The sequence below is a fragment of the Phacochoerus africanus genome, chromosome 10 (genome assembly GCF_016906955.1).
Source record: "Phacochoerus africanus isolate WHEZ1 chromosome 10, ROS_Pafr_v1, whole genome shotgun sequence".
In the NCBI taxonomy this organism is placed as follows: domain Eukaryota; kingdom Metazoa; phylum Chordata; class Mammalia; order Artiodactyla; family Suidae; genus Phacochoerus; species Phacochoerus africanus.
In genome coordinates, this window is record NC_062553.1 from 59,124,215 (window position 1) to 59,140,825 (window position 16,611).

Sequence of the window (16,611 nt, forward strand, 5' to 3'; positions counted from 1 at the left end):
TTAAAAAGTTTGAAAATAAGCAGTCCAGGACTGATGTGACTATTCCATAAGACATCAGGGACTCAGCCTTCCTTTTTTTTTTCTAGCCCCCTCCCCCAATTCTTAGTATATGGTTTCTATCCTTGTATCCTCATTGTCCAAGATAGCTGCTGAAGATCCAACATCATACCCATCTTCTAGGCATAAAAAGAAAGAACGGGAAAAGTGCACACCTTTTTTTCTAAGACTGTGCTCTTTAAGGAGCTATCCTGAATACAAGTGTGTTTCTATTTTAAGAAAGAAGAAGGAAATGGATAGTGTGTGTTCAATTGAGAAATTCTTTTCAGGAAGCTATAGAATGCATTGGGAATGGGAATGCCAATATCAGATTTGCATTTTTAAAAATCATTTTGACAGAAATGTGGAGGCAGTTGAAATCAGAGACAAAGAGCTGGGCTGATAGAATAACCCTTACCTGAGTTGATGGTGGACTGAAAAAAAGTTGGCAATAGGGGTTGAAAGAAAAGATAAATTCACCAACTGGCTAAGATTAAAATAGACAGGATTTGGTGATTGAAACTGCCAGAGCAAAGAGGAAGGAGGAAGGAATTGAGCTGAAGTTCAAGTTCTTAAGAAATTGGATAATTTAATGAAATAGAGAACAAAACAAGTCAGAAAGGCAGGTCAGTTTTTAAAGATCTGTGGTAAAGTTATGTGACAATATTTATGATTTGGTTGTATTTGTGGGCCTGGAAACTCAGGACAGAGTGAGAGCTAGAGACAGACTTAAGGCATCAGCATTGGGACAGTATTTGAAATGAGTCCAGGAAGTTGAGTTCCCTCAGGGAGTCATAGGCTCAGAAGAAATACTGGAAAACATGTAAGGGATACAGCCATAATTTCATTTAAAGTGCTTTATGCAACTTATGTGGAAAAAAATGTATACATTTCAATTGACTGGAAAGGGAAGACTGTATCATAATCTAGAGTTGAAGTAGGAATTGTCCCAGCAAATAAAGATCTTTAGTCCAGTGCTGTAATTGCACAGAGTGGGTAAATCAGTGCCATGCAGAGCCTGCCCGCATGCCATTTCCGCCTTCAGAAGGCCAATGCTTCAACTCCTGGATAACTCCTATTCTCCTCATACTTCAAAAACTAATTTATATGTGACAGATGATGTGCACGCTACTCAGTCTACTATGAAGAGCAAGATAGACAAGGTCCTGCCTTTATGGACTTCACAGGAGAAAACCATTTTAGAAAAAGTCATTATCATTGTGTCAAGTGACTAAGGGGGAAGTACATTGGTTTCTCTGACCCTTGCAAAGAGAAAGACATTACACCTTTCCCTTGAGTTACCTTTCTGCCCTGGACCACGATAACAAGTATAACATTGTGCTATATGTATCTTTATTTGTACATTCTCTTGTATTTTGCATGCATATCAAGATTGATGCTCCTAGAGCATAAATCATAGTACATTCCTCCTCTGATCAAAATACCTCATTCATAGTAAAAGCCAGAGTCTTTAAAATAACCTATAGCACCTGTCTCTTGTCATCATTCTGATCTCATCTCCTACTTCTTTCTCCTTTGATCAAACTAATCCACTTACACTGGCTTCTTTCCTTAAGGGGGAGAGGGGATAAATTAGGAGTTTATATACACTAATATATGTAAAATAAATAGATAAGCAATAAGGACCTACTGTATAGCACAGGGAACTATACTCAATAGTTTATAATAACCTATAAGGGAAAAGATAGATATAGTTACTCAATATTTTAATAATCTATAAGGGAAAAGATATATATGTACATTATTTATAAAGATATACATATATGAATATACATATATATATGAATTAGTTTGCTCTATACTTGAATTAACCTAACACTGTACATCAATTATACTTCAATTTAAAAAAAAATATGTACCAAGAGCCTGGTCTACCTTAACTTTTTTCTAGCAGTTTCTTCTGCTTATAACTCTTTCTCCAGATATCTGCTTGGTTAACACCCTCACTTCCTTGAAGTCTTTCCAAAGTCCTACCCTTCTCCATGTGGGCTTCCTGACTGGCCTGTCTAATACAGTTCACGACTCTTTCTCTCCACATTCTACCTGCTCTTTAACATGTTGTAATTTTTATGACACACTTTTAACCATGTAATAAACTGCACACATTGCCTATCATGATTGTTTCTTGTTTGTCTACCCGTCTACTCACTAAAATATGAGTCCCACAAGGACAGGAATATTTGCCTCTTTTGTCACTATTGTATCCTAAGCACATAGCATAGTGGCTAGCACCTAATAATTTGATGCTCAATAAATATGCATTGAATGACAAACAGGGGCCTTTCAAATACACCCAGAGCTCCATGAGAAAAGACATCATATTTCCTTGTCTCTGTATCCAGAGCATCTGGTCACAGCTCCTGATATCTATGAGCCTCTCAAAACAATACTTGCAAAAGAAAGGAATGAATGATTATAGCTTTACTCAGAGTAGTTTTACCCTATGTAGGTAGATGCTTGAAATACATGAAAATTTTACTTGACATAAAGTGTCAGGAGTCAGCATGAAAAATATCAGGTTTCTAATTTGTAAATCATCAAGAAGAGATAGGAAAGAAAATTCCTTTAAAGATAGGATGTCATTTCTTCAATTAAGGCAGTTCGCATATTGACAAGGGATTTCAACTGTCTAGAATAAAAAGTATATAAAAGCCTATTGCAGTGCCTATGCTGTATATTGGAACCCTAGAATCTATTTATCTTATAACTGGAAGTTTATACCCTTTGACCAATATCTCCCCAGGCCCTGGAAATTATTGTGTCACTATTTCTGAGTTTGGATTTTTTTTAGTTCTAACATATAAGTGAGATTACCCAGTATTAGTCTTTCTCTGACATCTCACTTAGCATAATGCCCTCAAGGTCCATTCATTTTTTTGCAAATAGCAACATTTTCTTCTCTCTCATGGCTAAATAATATCCCATTGTGTGTGTGTGTGTGTGTGTGTGTGTGTGTATGTGTGTGTGTGTGTATGGTTCATTCATCTATAGACAGTTTTTTCCATATCTTTGCTATTGTGACTAATGCTGCAGTGAATATGGGAGTGCAAATATAACTTCAAGATCCTGATTTCATTTCCTTTGAATATATACCCAAAGGGGGATTTCTGGATTGAATGGTAATTATGTTTTTAATCTTTGAGGAACCTTCATTCTGTTCTCCATTGTCGATATACCAATTACATTTCCACCATCAGTGTGCAGGTGTTCTCTTTTCTCCACATCCTTACTAACACTTGTGGTCTCTTGACCTTCTGATAATAGCCAGTCTAACATGTCTGAGGTGATCTCTCATTTTAGTTTTTATTTGAATTTCCAAGAATCATTATGTTGAGCATCTTTTCATATATCTATTTGTCTATTGTAGGTCATCATTGGAAAAATGTATATTCAGATTTTTGCCGACTTTTTAATTGGTTTTTTTTTTTGCTATTGACTATGGTTAAAAATATTATATGCAGTTGTCCCTCAGTATCTGCTGGAGATGGTTTTTAGGACATTCAGTGGATACCAAAATCCATGGATACTCAAGTCCCCTACAGATAGCCCTCAGTATCCAGGGGTTCCACATCTGAAGATTCAGTGAACTGCAGATGTAAAATATTATTTGATCTGCAGTTGGTTGGCTATACTGATAGAGAACCCACAGATACAGAAGGTCATCTGTACTTGAAAGTTACTTACTCATATTATACATTAATTATATGTCAATAAAGTTAGAAAAAACACATATAAAAAAGTCAATTGTAGAAGACAGTAGAACTATTCTATAAAAATAAAGGACTTAATAAATGAATTAGACTATAAATGCTAACTAAATACAATTGAACAAAAGATGTAAATGGATCAGCATAATTGAAAAACAGTGCTTAGAAAATTATATTGTTAGCAATGAAAAATATCTACTTTTTCACTATAGAGATGTTAAAAACTTGGAAAACTTGGAGTGTTTTGGAAGAGAAGAAATTGATTTATACAGAAAAGATTTTTTATTGAAATATAATTGATTTACATTGTCATGTTAGTTTCAAGTATATAGTACAGTGACTAATTTATACATATATATGTATATAGTATGAATAATGTATTCATTTATACACATATATATGTATGTGTGTTCTTTTTCAGATTCTTTTTCCTTGTAGGTTGCTACAAAATATCCAATATAGTTTCATATGCTATATAGCTGGACCATATTGATTATTTTATTTTATTTTTAAATTTACTTTTGTAATTTTTATTTCCCCCAACACACTTTTTTTTCCCCCACTGTACAGCACAGCATGGGGACCTAGTCACACATACATACATACATAATTTCTTCTCCCATTATCATGCTGCGTTGTAAGTTTCTAGACATAGTTCTCAATGCTACACAGCAGGGTCTCATTGTTAATCCATTCCAAAAGCAGTACTTTGCATCCCTTAACCCCAAGCTCCCAATCCCTCCCACTTCCTCCCCCTCTCCCTAGGGCAACCACAAGTCTATTCTCCAAGTCCACAATCAACATCATACACCACATTAACAAAAGAAAAGTCAAAAACCACATGATCATCTCAATAGATGCAGAAAAAGCATTTGACAAAGTCCAACATCCATCCATGATCAAAACTCTCACCAAAGTGGGTATAGAAGGAACATTTCTTAACATAATCAAAGCAATTTATGACACACACACAGCAAATATAATACTCAATGGAGAAAAATTGAAAGCCTTCCCACTAAAATCTGAAACAAGACAGGGATGCCCACTCTCACCACTGCTATTCAGCAGAGTATTGGAAGTCCTAGCCACAGAAATCAGACAAACAAAAGAAATAAAAGGCATTCAAATATGAAGAGAAGAGATAAAACTGTCACTGTGTGCAGATGACATGATACTATACAGAGAAAATCCTAAGGACTCAACCCAAAAACTACTTTGTACTGATCAACAAATTCAGCAAAGTAGCAGGATATAAGATTAACATTCAGAAATCAGTCGCATTTCTGTATACTAACAATGAAACGTTAGAAAAAGAATACAAAAATACAGTACCTTTTAAAATTGAACCCCCAAAAATCAAATACCTGGGAATACACCTGACCAAGGAGGCAAAGGACCTATATGCTGAAAACTATAAAACACTAATGAAGGAAATCAAAGAAGATGTAAAGAAATGGAAAGATATTCCATGTACCTGGATAGGAAAAATTAATATCATAAAAATGACCATACTACCCAAAGCAATCTACAGATTCAATGCAATCCCTATCAAATTACCCATGACATTTTTCACACAACTAGAACAAACAATCCAAAAATTTATATGGAACCATACACACACAAAAAAAAACAATTGCGAAAGCAATCCCGAGAAACAAAAAACAAACAGGAGGCATAACTCTCCCAGACCTCAAGCAATAATACAAAGACACAGTAATCAAGACAGTGTGGTACTGGTACTAAAACAGACAAACAGACCAATGAAACAGAATAAAGAATGCAGAAATAAACCCAGACACTTATGGTCAATTAATCTTTGACAAAAGAGGCAAGAACATAAAATGGAAAAAAGACAGTCTATTCAGCAAGTATTGCTGGGAAACCTGGACAGCTGCATGCAAATCAATGAAACTAGAACACACCCTCACACCATGCACCAAAATAAACTCAAAATGGCTTAAAACTTAAATATAAAACAAGATACCATCAAACTCCTGGGAGAGAACATAGGCAAAATATTCTCTGATATCAACCTTACAAATGTTTTCTCAGGTCAGTCTCCCAAGCAACATAAATAAAAGCAAAAATAAACCAATGGGCCCTAATCAAACTGAGAAGCTTTTCCACAGCAAAGGAAACCTAGAAAGAAAACAAAAAGACAACTTACAGAATGGGAGAAAATAGTGTCAAATGATGCAACTGACAAGGGCTTAATCTCTAGAATATATAAGCAATTTACACATCTCAACAGCAAAAAAGCCAACAACCCAATTGAAAAATGGGCAAAAGGCCTGAATAGACATTTCTCCAAGGAAGATATACAGATGGCCAACAAGCACATGAAAAAGTGCTCAACATCACTGATTCTTAGAGAAGTGCAAATCAAAACTACCATGAGATACCACCTCACATCAGTCAGAAAGACCATCATGAATATGTCCACAAACGAAAAATGCTGGAGAGGGTGTGGAAAAAAGGGAACCCTCTTGCACTGTTGGTGGGAATGTAAACTGGTACAGCCACTGTACAGAACAGTTTGGAGATACCTTAGAAATCTATACATAGAACTACCTTATGACCCAGCAGTCCCACTCTTGGGCATATATCCAGACCAAACTTTCCTTAAAAAAAAACACACATGCATCCTTATGTTCATTGCAGCACTATTCACAATAGCCAAGACATGGAAACAACCCAAATGTCCATTGACAAACTATTAGATTAGCAAGAAGTGGTATATGTACACAATGGAATACTACTCAGTGATAAAAAAGAACAAAATAATGCCATTTTCAGCAACATGGATGGAACTAAAGACTCTCATACTGAGTGACATAAGTCAGATAGAGTAAGACAAATACCATATGATATCACTCATATCTGGTATCCAACATACAGCACAAATGTACCTTTCTACATAAAAGAAAATCATGCTTATTTATTTTATACATAGTGTATATATGTTAATCCCAGCCTCCAAATTTATCCTCCCCCTCTATTTCCCCTTCGGTTACCATAAGTTTGTTTTCTGTCTGTTATTTCTGTTTTGTGAGTAGGTTCATTTGTGTCATATTTTAGATTCTGTATATAAGTGATATCAAATGATATTTGTCTTTCTCTGTCTAGCATACTTCACTTAGTATGATAATCTCTAGGTCCCTTCCATGTTGCCATAAGTGGCAATATTTCATTCTTGTTTTATGACTGAGTAATAGTCTATTGAATAAATATACTATGTTTTTTAATCCATTCATCTGTGGTGAATATTTAGGATGCTTCCACTTCTTCGCTATATAAATAGAGCTCCAGTGAACATTGGGGTGCATATCTCTTTTCAAATTATAGGTTTTTCCAGATATATGCCCAGCAGTGGGATTGAAGGATCACATAGTAACTCAATTTTTAGTTTAAGAAACCTCCATACTATTTTACATAATGCACCAACTTACATTCCTACCAAGAGTGTATGAGGGTTCCATTTTCTTCACACCCTCTCTAGCATTTTTAATAGACTTTTTATGATGGGCATTCTGACTAGTGTGAGTTGATAAGCTCATTGTAGTTTTGATTTGCACTTCTCTAATCATTAGTGATGTTGAGTATCTTTTTATGTGCTTTTTAGCCATCTATATGTCTTTTTTGGAGAAACGTCTGTTTAGATCTACCCATTTTTGATTTTGTTCTTATATTAAGTTGTATGAGCTATTTGTATTTTGTGGAAATGGATCCCTTGTTAGCTATATGGTGTGCAAATATTTTATCCCATTTTTTAGGTTTTTTTCCTTTTGTTTATGGTTTTCTTTGTTGGGCAAAACTCTTAAGAGTAATTAACTCCTATTTGTTTATTTTTGTTTTTATTTCAATACTCTAGGAATTGGATCCAAAATATGATGCTGTGATTTATGTCAAAGAATGTTCTTCCTAGGCTTTCCTCTAGGAGTTTTATAGGATCCAGTCTTACATTTGGGTCTTTAATCCATTTTGAGTTTGTTTCTATATGATGTTAGATAATGTTCTAATTTCATTCTTTTACATGTAGCTGTCTAGATTTCCAGCACCACTTATTGAAGACATTTTTTCTCATTGTATATTCTTCCCATGTATTAAATGACCATAACTGTGGGTTTTTTCCCTGGGCTTTCTAGCCTGTTCCAGTGTCTATGTGTCTGATTTTGTGCCAGTACCATCCTATTTTGACTGCTATAGCTTTGTAGTATAGTTTAAGTCAGGGATCCTAATTCCTCCAGCTCCATTTTTCTTTCTGAAGATTGCTTTCACTTTTGGTGGTCTTGTGTTTCCTGAAAGTTTTCAAATTTTATATGATATCACCTTTATGTGAAATCCAAGAAAAATGATACAAATGAACTTACAAAACAGAAACAGACTTACAGACTTAGAAAACAGACTTATGGTTACCAAAGAGGAAAGGTGGAGAGGAGAGATATATTAGGAGTTGGAAATTAACATATACACGTTACTATATGTAAAATGGATAATCAACAAGATACATCAATTGTATAGCACCAGGAATTCAATATGCTGTAATAACCAATATGGGAAAAGAATCTGAAGAAGAATAGATGTGTGTGTGTATCTGAATCACTTTTCTTTACACTTGAAACTAACACAATATTGTAAGTCAAATATACTACAATATAAAATAAAGTTAAAATTTTTTTGTTCTGGTTCTGTGAAAAATGCCATTGGTAATTTATAGAGATAGCATTGAATCTGTAGACTGCCTTGGATAATATTGTCATTTTAACAGTACTGGTTCTTACAATACAAGAACAGAGTATATCTTTCCACTGGTTTGTGTCATCTTCACTTTCTTTCATCAGTGTCTTATAGTTTTCAGAGCACAGGTCTTTTGCCTCCTCAGGTAGATTTTTTCCCTAGGCATTTTATTTTTTTTAAGAAATAGTAAATGGGATTGTTTCCTTAATTTCTCTATCTGATCTTTTGTTGTTAGTGTATAGGAATGAAAGAGATTTCTCTGTGTTAATTTTTTATCATGGAACTTTACCAAATTCATTAATGAGCTCTAGTAGTCTTTTGGTAGCCTCTTTAGGATTTTCTATACATCGTATCAGAAAATGGTGACAGTTTTACTTATTTCTCAGTTTGGATTCCTTTCATTTTTTTTTCTTCTGTGATTGCTGTGGCTAAAGCCTCCAAAACTATGTTGAATAAAATTGGTGAGAGTGGACATCTTTGTCTTATTCCTAATCTTAGTGGAAATGCTTTCAGCTTTTAACCACTGAGAATGATGTCTGCTGTGAGTTAGTCATATATGGCCTTTATTATGTTGACATAGGTTCCTTCTATGCCCTCTTTCTGGAGAGTTTTTATCATAAGTAAATGTTAAATTTTGTATAATTTTTTTCTGCCTCTATTGAGATGGTTTTTATTCTTCAATTTGTTAATGTGGTATATCCCTTTGATCAACTTGCAGATATTGAGAATATTTGCATGCCTGGGATAAATCCCACACATTCATGTTTTATGGTCCTTTTAATTTTTTGTTGGATTTGGTTTGCTTCTATTTTGCGGCACATTTTTGCATCTATGTTTATCAGTGATATTGGGCTGTAATTTGCTTTTTTGTGGTAACTTTGTCAGGTTTTGTTATCAGGGTTATGGTAGCCTTATAGAATGATCTTGGTAGTATTACTTCCTCTGCAATTATTTGAAAGCGTTTCAGAAGTATAGATGTTAACTCTTCTTTAAATGTTTGATATAATTCACATGTGAAATCATCTGGTCTTACACTTTTGTGCGTTGGAACTCTTTAAATCACAGTTGCAAATTCAGTACTTGTGATTGGTCTGTTAATATTTTCTATTTCTTCCTTGCTCAGTCTTGAGAGATTACACATGTCTAAGAATTTTTCCATTTCTTCTAGGTTGTCCATTTTATTGGCATGTAATTGCTTGGAGTAGTCCCTTATGGTTCTTTGTATTTCAGTGGTGTCTGATGCAAATTCTCCTTTTTCATTTCTAATTCTATTGATTGGGGCACTCTCCCCCCCCCCCTTTTTTTTTTCCTTGATGAGTCTGGGTAAACATTTATCACTTTTGTTTATCTTTTGAAAGAAACAGCTTTTAGCTTCATTGATTTTTTTCTATTGTTTTCTTTGTTTCTATTTCATTGACTTCTGCTCTGATCTTTATGATTTCTTTCCTTCTCTAACATTTGGATTTGTTTGTTCTTTCTCTAGGTGCTTTAGGTGTAAGGTTATGTTGTTTAACTGATATTTTTCTTGTTTCCTGAGATGATATTTTATTGCTATAAACTACCCTCTTAGAAATGCTTTTGCTGAATTCCTTAGGTTTTGAATCATTGTTCACTGCCATTTGTCTCTAGGTATTTTTTTTTAATTTTCTCTTTGATTTCTTCAGTGATCCATTGGTTATTTAGTAGCATATTGTTTATCCTCCAAATGATTGTGTTTTTTGTAATTTTTTCCCATTGATTGCTAATATCATTACACTGTGGTTGAGAAAAATGCTTGCTCTGATTTCAGTTTTTTTCAATTTACTGTGGCTTGCTCTGTGGCCCAGGGTGTGATTTTCCTAGATAATGTTCCATGTGCACTTAAAAAGAATATATATTCAGATGCTTTCAGATGGAATGCTCTATAAATATCAATTAAGTCAATTTCATCTAATGTGTTATTTAAGGCTATTTTCTTTCCCTCATCAATTTCCTGTCTGTATGATTGATCATTAGTGTTAGTGGGGTGTTAAAGTCCCCCACTATTATTATGTTACTGTCAATTACTCCTTTGAATGCATTTGAAATTAAGAGATCAACAACTTAAATCATGTATATATAGACTACTATACCGTAAATTCATGATAATTGCAAATCAAAAATCTATAATAAATACTCACATAAAAAGGAAAAAGGAATCCAAATACAGCATTAGAGATAGCCATCAGACCACAAGAGAACAAAAATGCAAATTAAAAAAAAGAATTTCAAAAACAAATCAAAAGCAATTAACAAAATGGCAATAAGAATATACATATTGATAATTATCTTAAATGTAAATGTATTAAATGCTCGAAGCAAAAGACATAGACAGGCTGAATGGATACACAAATAAGATCCACTTCAGCTTTAGGGACACATACACACTGAAAGTGAAGGGATGGAAAAATGAAATGCAAGTGGAAATCAAAAGGGAGCTAGAGTAGCAATGCTTGAATTAGACAAAATAGACTTTAAAACAAAGATTGTTACAAAGGACAAAGAAGGACACTATACAACAATGAAGGTATCAATCCAAGAAGTAGATATGACAAGTGTAGATATATATGCACCCAACATAGGAACACCTTGATATACAGACATCAAGGGAAAGGACTTTTTAAATTGTTTCAGGAATAAGCAAGGGAAGGCATTTAATTTTCTTCTCAAAGGTCCATAAAATAATGTACTACATTCACTATATAAAAGAAAGCTTCTCAATATAAGTTAGTAAGAGCAAGACTTCTATCAAACTATGGCATTTTAACTTGCTTTGTTAAATAATGGAAGTTAGAGAATTTTTACATTGGGAAAAAAAACAAAAACATAAAACCCCCAGAAGATTTATTAAAGATATATTTTTAAGACAAAGATAAAAAGTAATCAGGAAGAGAGAAAGCCACACATTTGTAGAAAGCCCAGTAAATAATAGACTTTCTTTAATTTATAAAGAGAATAGAGAACAGTGGTCAAAAAAAAAATGAGTAAACTGGATAAACTGTCAAAAATGGAGAAGATATTTGTGGAATAATTTTAGGAAAAGGAAAAATAAATGAAGAACAAGGTCAGGAACTTCACCAATTACCAGGTACTATTACAGAGAAGACAAAGCTCATGTAGTGAGCAGTGTTTTCAGAGGACAAGTGTTTGGGGATTCTGTAAGACTCAAGAACTATAAGTTGTTTTTTATATCCTGTTTTATTTTAGGTCATTTGTAACTTAAAACCTCAGATGTTAAAATATGCTTCTTGTACTAAACACACAAAACAAAAATATGTATAGCAGCATTTCTTTCTTTCATTCTCTCTTTTTTTGAAGAAAGAGAAAATATTATAAGCTAGAAACATCTTGCAGTTTTTATGATAATACTGCTGTGTCCCAGGCATTTGCTATGTGCTTGAGATAATAGAGATCAACAAAACAGATGGAGTCATCTAGATGCACCATCTATGCATACCTTATTGCAGAATTCTTTGTCCATAGCAGCATTGCTCTGTGTCTATAAGAATATTTACGTTCAAGAATTAATGTTGGTTATTTTGAGCTTATCAAACTTTTGTGAGAAACTAAGTGAGAAACAGTTTCTTTTATTCTTTCCTCTTTCTCGAAAGGTACAAATCATTAAATACCTCCTTTCCCTTTCAAGGGGATGTTTTATTTTTGCATAATATGAGTTACCTTTTTTCTAGCCCCCAATGACACAGCCCTTCCTAGGAAATATTTAATAACAAAACATATAATAAAAATAGTTTTTTTAAAATATATGAAGTACCTCCTTCTCTCAATTTCTATAACATTTAGGAGGGTATAAGCTATACTGTAATTACCAAAGATCTAAATACTGTAGTGATGTTAAAACCACAGTTTCCTTTTAGCTCGTGCTATACATTTACTGGGAGCAAGGAAGACCTATTCATGTCAATCACTTAAAATATCACATGTTTACCCAGAAGTGCCACCTGTTTCTTGCATTCATATTTCATTGGTCAAAGCAAGTTATATCTCCATCCCAGAGATCAAAAGCATGGGAACACGTAATCTCGCTTCAGGAAGAGCATCAGATATCTCTTTGAAAACTAATACGGACTATCACACCTGACCCTCCCGCAGAGTAAGCCCAGCATGTTTACGCTGTCTCTCCAGTTACTTGCTCCCTACATGACCTTCTAATAACTGGCCTGGCCCTCAGTTTTAATAATTCATTAATTCTCCCTCTCTGGTATACTAATCTGAGATGGTTGCTGGCTTCTCCTAAGTATATGTTTCTTCCAAATCTTTTTTTCTTGTAAGCCTTAGTTCCTTTAGATTTCACTTAACAACAAAGTTCTCACTCTCTCCTTCTTTGTTTAACAAAAAAGAAACTTAAACATCATAGCAGAGACCATGACACATATTTTACCAATTTCTGTTTGGGTTTCCCCTTCCTGGTCACAAAGGAAGACTAGATATTTTCAGATTGGGTTGGGGCTTTGTGATGAAGTTTTGGCAAATGATGTACAGGTTTCTCTTGCTGTCCAGGGTAACTTTTTTAATTCAAAAATGGTGTAAAGCAAATAAGCAGTTAACTTAGGGCACATCTTGGTAACAGTGCACAAAATAAATTGAGATAAATCTCAGATGCTCACACAATTTAAAGGAGAAACAGCTTGATGCTGAGATGCTGAGTGTAGATTCTGGGACAGGAGTTTGGTGGCTCCCCTCTCTCTCTTCCAAGTGTGTACTACCACTACAAGGGCTCACTACAAAACAAACTCTAAATGCTGCTTTCACTTTTCTTTTTTTTTTATTTTTACCTAAAAGTGAAAATCCTCTTTGTGTTTCTATTCATTAGCAAAAACACGTACTAACCTAGGTTTTTATAAGAGTAAAGAGGTATGAAGCAAACTTTCAAAAACCAGGGATACCTATATTTGCGGGACGCAAAGTATTTGGAAGCTTGATTCTAAAAATCCTGTATGCATCTCCTCCTCCCTTTCTGTGGTAACACCAGAGAACAAGTGTTTATGAAAGCAACACCATAGAATGGAAGGCACCTCACATTACCATATAAGAATAAATCTAAGGAAAGCCACTACAGCTGTACTGGACACAACATGAACAATAAATCTTTGAAGTCTTCATTCACCGAGATTATAGTTCATTTATTATTACGGTGTATACTATCCTAATTGTGACAAGTAAAAGTGTGAAAATGAATCAAGAGATTTAAAAAATGGCTTCAATGATAATTCTATGGAAAAAGAAGCAGTATTTTTTGGTTGAATTTAAATTATAAGTTTGTTTTTAATTTAAACTTTTAAATATAAAATTAATGATGTGTTAAGATAATCAGTGTAAAAAACATAAGTTGTTAGCGTAAGGGGAAATAACATTTGAATAAAGTGTAGAAAGAGTTATTTTCCTTTATAGAAATCAAGAAACATCTAACATGCTAAAGAATTTCAGTTTATATTGAGACAGTTTATATGTATAGACTTTGCCCTATTTTCAAATTTTATTAAAATGATTTTTCTGAGCCTAACTGATCACTGATAGCTCACAATTATTTTCTCAGCCCATTATTCTGTATGTCCTATCAAAACTCCATTATATATAGTTAATACTAAATCTGATTTCAAAGAATATGTGATAGTCTCTCAAACTAATTACAGACAGTTGCTGAGCTTGACTCAATATAGATTGAGTTCAGAAGCATCTGTGTCTCACTGCATGTACTGCTGCAGTGTTCTGAACGATCTCATGCTCTTGTAACCCCACCATCTACAGACTTTGCCTCCACTTTCCACACATGTGTATCTTCTATCCCCCAGCATGCTTAGCACCTACAGCTCATTACAATTACCACTTAGCATTCCCCTTGTTGAAGAACATTCTTGTATTCAAGTAACTATAACAAATTTCACTTAAAAATGATTTGTTTCCTCTTTAGCTCCTTAAATTCTAAACTGTGCTTCTATCATACAAAAATCCTCATTCTAGGATCATGTATGACCCACTCCGAGAAATATAGGAAATTTTAACCAACAACATTGTAGCTTGGGCATTGGAATTAACCGTAGAAGTCATTTAGACCAAACGCTCACACAACCATGTCCCAGAATGTGAGATCTACATTTTTCTTGAAACATTTCCAGGACGGGAACCTCAGCGCTTTTTAAAGAAACCAACACTATGATTGGCAAAGTGAAATGTTTCTACTTTTTTTTCTTAATGGCCACATCTGCAGCACATGGAAGTTCCTGGGCCAGGAATTGAATCCGAGCCACAGCTGTGACCTTAACCACAGCTACAGCAATGCTGGATCCTTTAACCCACTGCAACAGGCAAGGGGTTGAACCCGTGCCTCCACAGCAACCTGAGCCACTGCAGTCAGATTCTTAACCCTCTACACCACAGTGTGAACTCCAAAATGTTTCTGCTTAATAGTTCCACCAGATTACTCAAATTCTGTCTTTGGGAAAGAAAATGACTCTTCTCCCCTGTTGTACAAAATTCATACATACAGGAATGTAGAGTTTATTTCTCTTGTTCATTCTCCATATGGAATTAATGTAAAATCCATTATAATTCAAGGTTTTTTCTTTTTTTCTTTTTTTTCTTTTTAGGGCCATACCTGCAGCACATAGAAGTTCCCAGGCTAGGGGTCAAATTGGTTCTACAGCTGCCAGCCACAGCCTCAGCCACAGCAACCGGGGATCCAAGCCATGTCAGAGACCTACACCATAGCTTGTGGCAATGCTGGATCCTTAACAGACTGCATGAGGCCAGGGATCAAACCCCCAACCTCATGGACACTAGTCGGGTTCTTAACCTGCTGAGCCACAATGGGATCTCCCTTAAAGTTTTTCAGTCTCACATCTGAATGATAGTGAGAACAATCGTCATTGTGATATGATAATTATATAATGACAGCTAGATAATTTTATAGGTTTTTACTTATGTGGATTTTATATATATTTTCTCACTTTGTCCTCAGAATGTTGTGTCAATAAGCTGTGTTCTCCCAAAGTCATAGATGGAAGTTTTAATCACCACTGTGATGTATTTGGATACAGGCAATTAAAAGAAGTTAATTAGGGTTAAATGCATTTAAAACTATACCCATACGGCAACATACACTCCAGTTATGAGAAAGTAAATATACCAATAACTTTGTTATAAAAGTAGGAGGGAATTAACTGTGATATTCCAAAGTTTAGAAAAAGTGAGAAAAGCACCCATTTTGAGAAGCAAACAATGTAAAATATGTAGGTGAGAGGGAAATAAAACAGTGAACAGGGAAGAATTAACAAAGCAGCTCATGACTCAAACATTTCGAGTTCTTAGTATGCATAACACTCCAGTTCACCAATACGGTCAGGCTATGGGTTGGTCTTATTAATGTCCTTTTGTTAACAAGAGCCATCTATTCCATGCCTTTACCCTTGAACAACAGAAAGAATTAACAGAACACTGAAACTGAATTTTACCTTTAAATATGATAGGGTTTTAAGACAAGGTTCACATTTCCAGTAATCTCTATACTTAGAATTACTGTTAGAAATTTGTTTTCCCTAGAGAAAAATTTCCTTAGACATATATTTGTTTAATATTTGAATTTGTTTTCTTATAAGGTAACTGGATACCCATATTCATTCATAATATGTCTTATTTAATTCATCATTGTGCAATTACTTTTAAAAATTTGGTGGATAATATTAAATTAGAGTTTTGCATTCCATCTGTGGCATAGTCTACCACCACAGTGTTCGGTGAATAAACGTGAATTGTAACAGGAAGTGGAAGAATATGGCTAGGGCTGTTCAAGAGGAAACATGGCTGCTCCTCACCATGGTCTGGATTTTAGTCTCCTCTTCTGCACATATTTCAAGCTGTGTCACTACCTGCTCAATTCAGATCTACTGACCTGTAAATATAATTATGTTTGATCATTAACAAATGAAATTAACAATTAACTTTTAATGGGAAATTAAACTTCTAATGGGTGGTGTTACACATTATACTTTAGAAAAATAAAAATCTTTAGTAAAAGGCATGTTTAATTCCACATTGACTTCTTGTTAAATGGGCATTTTGATCCAGATGATCCTTT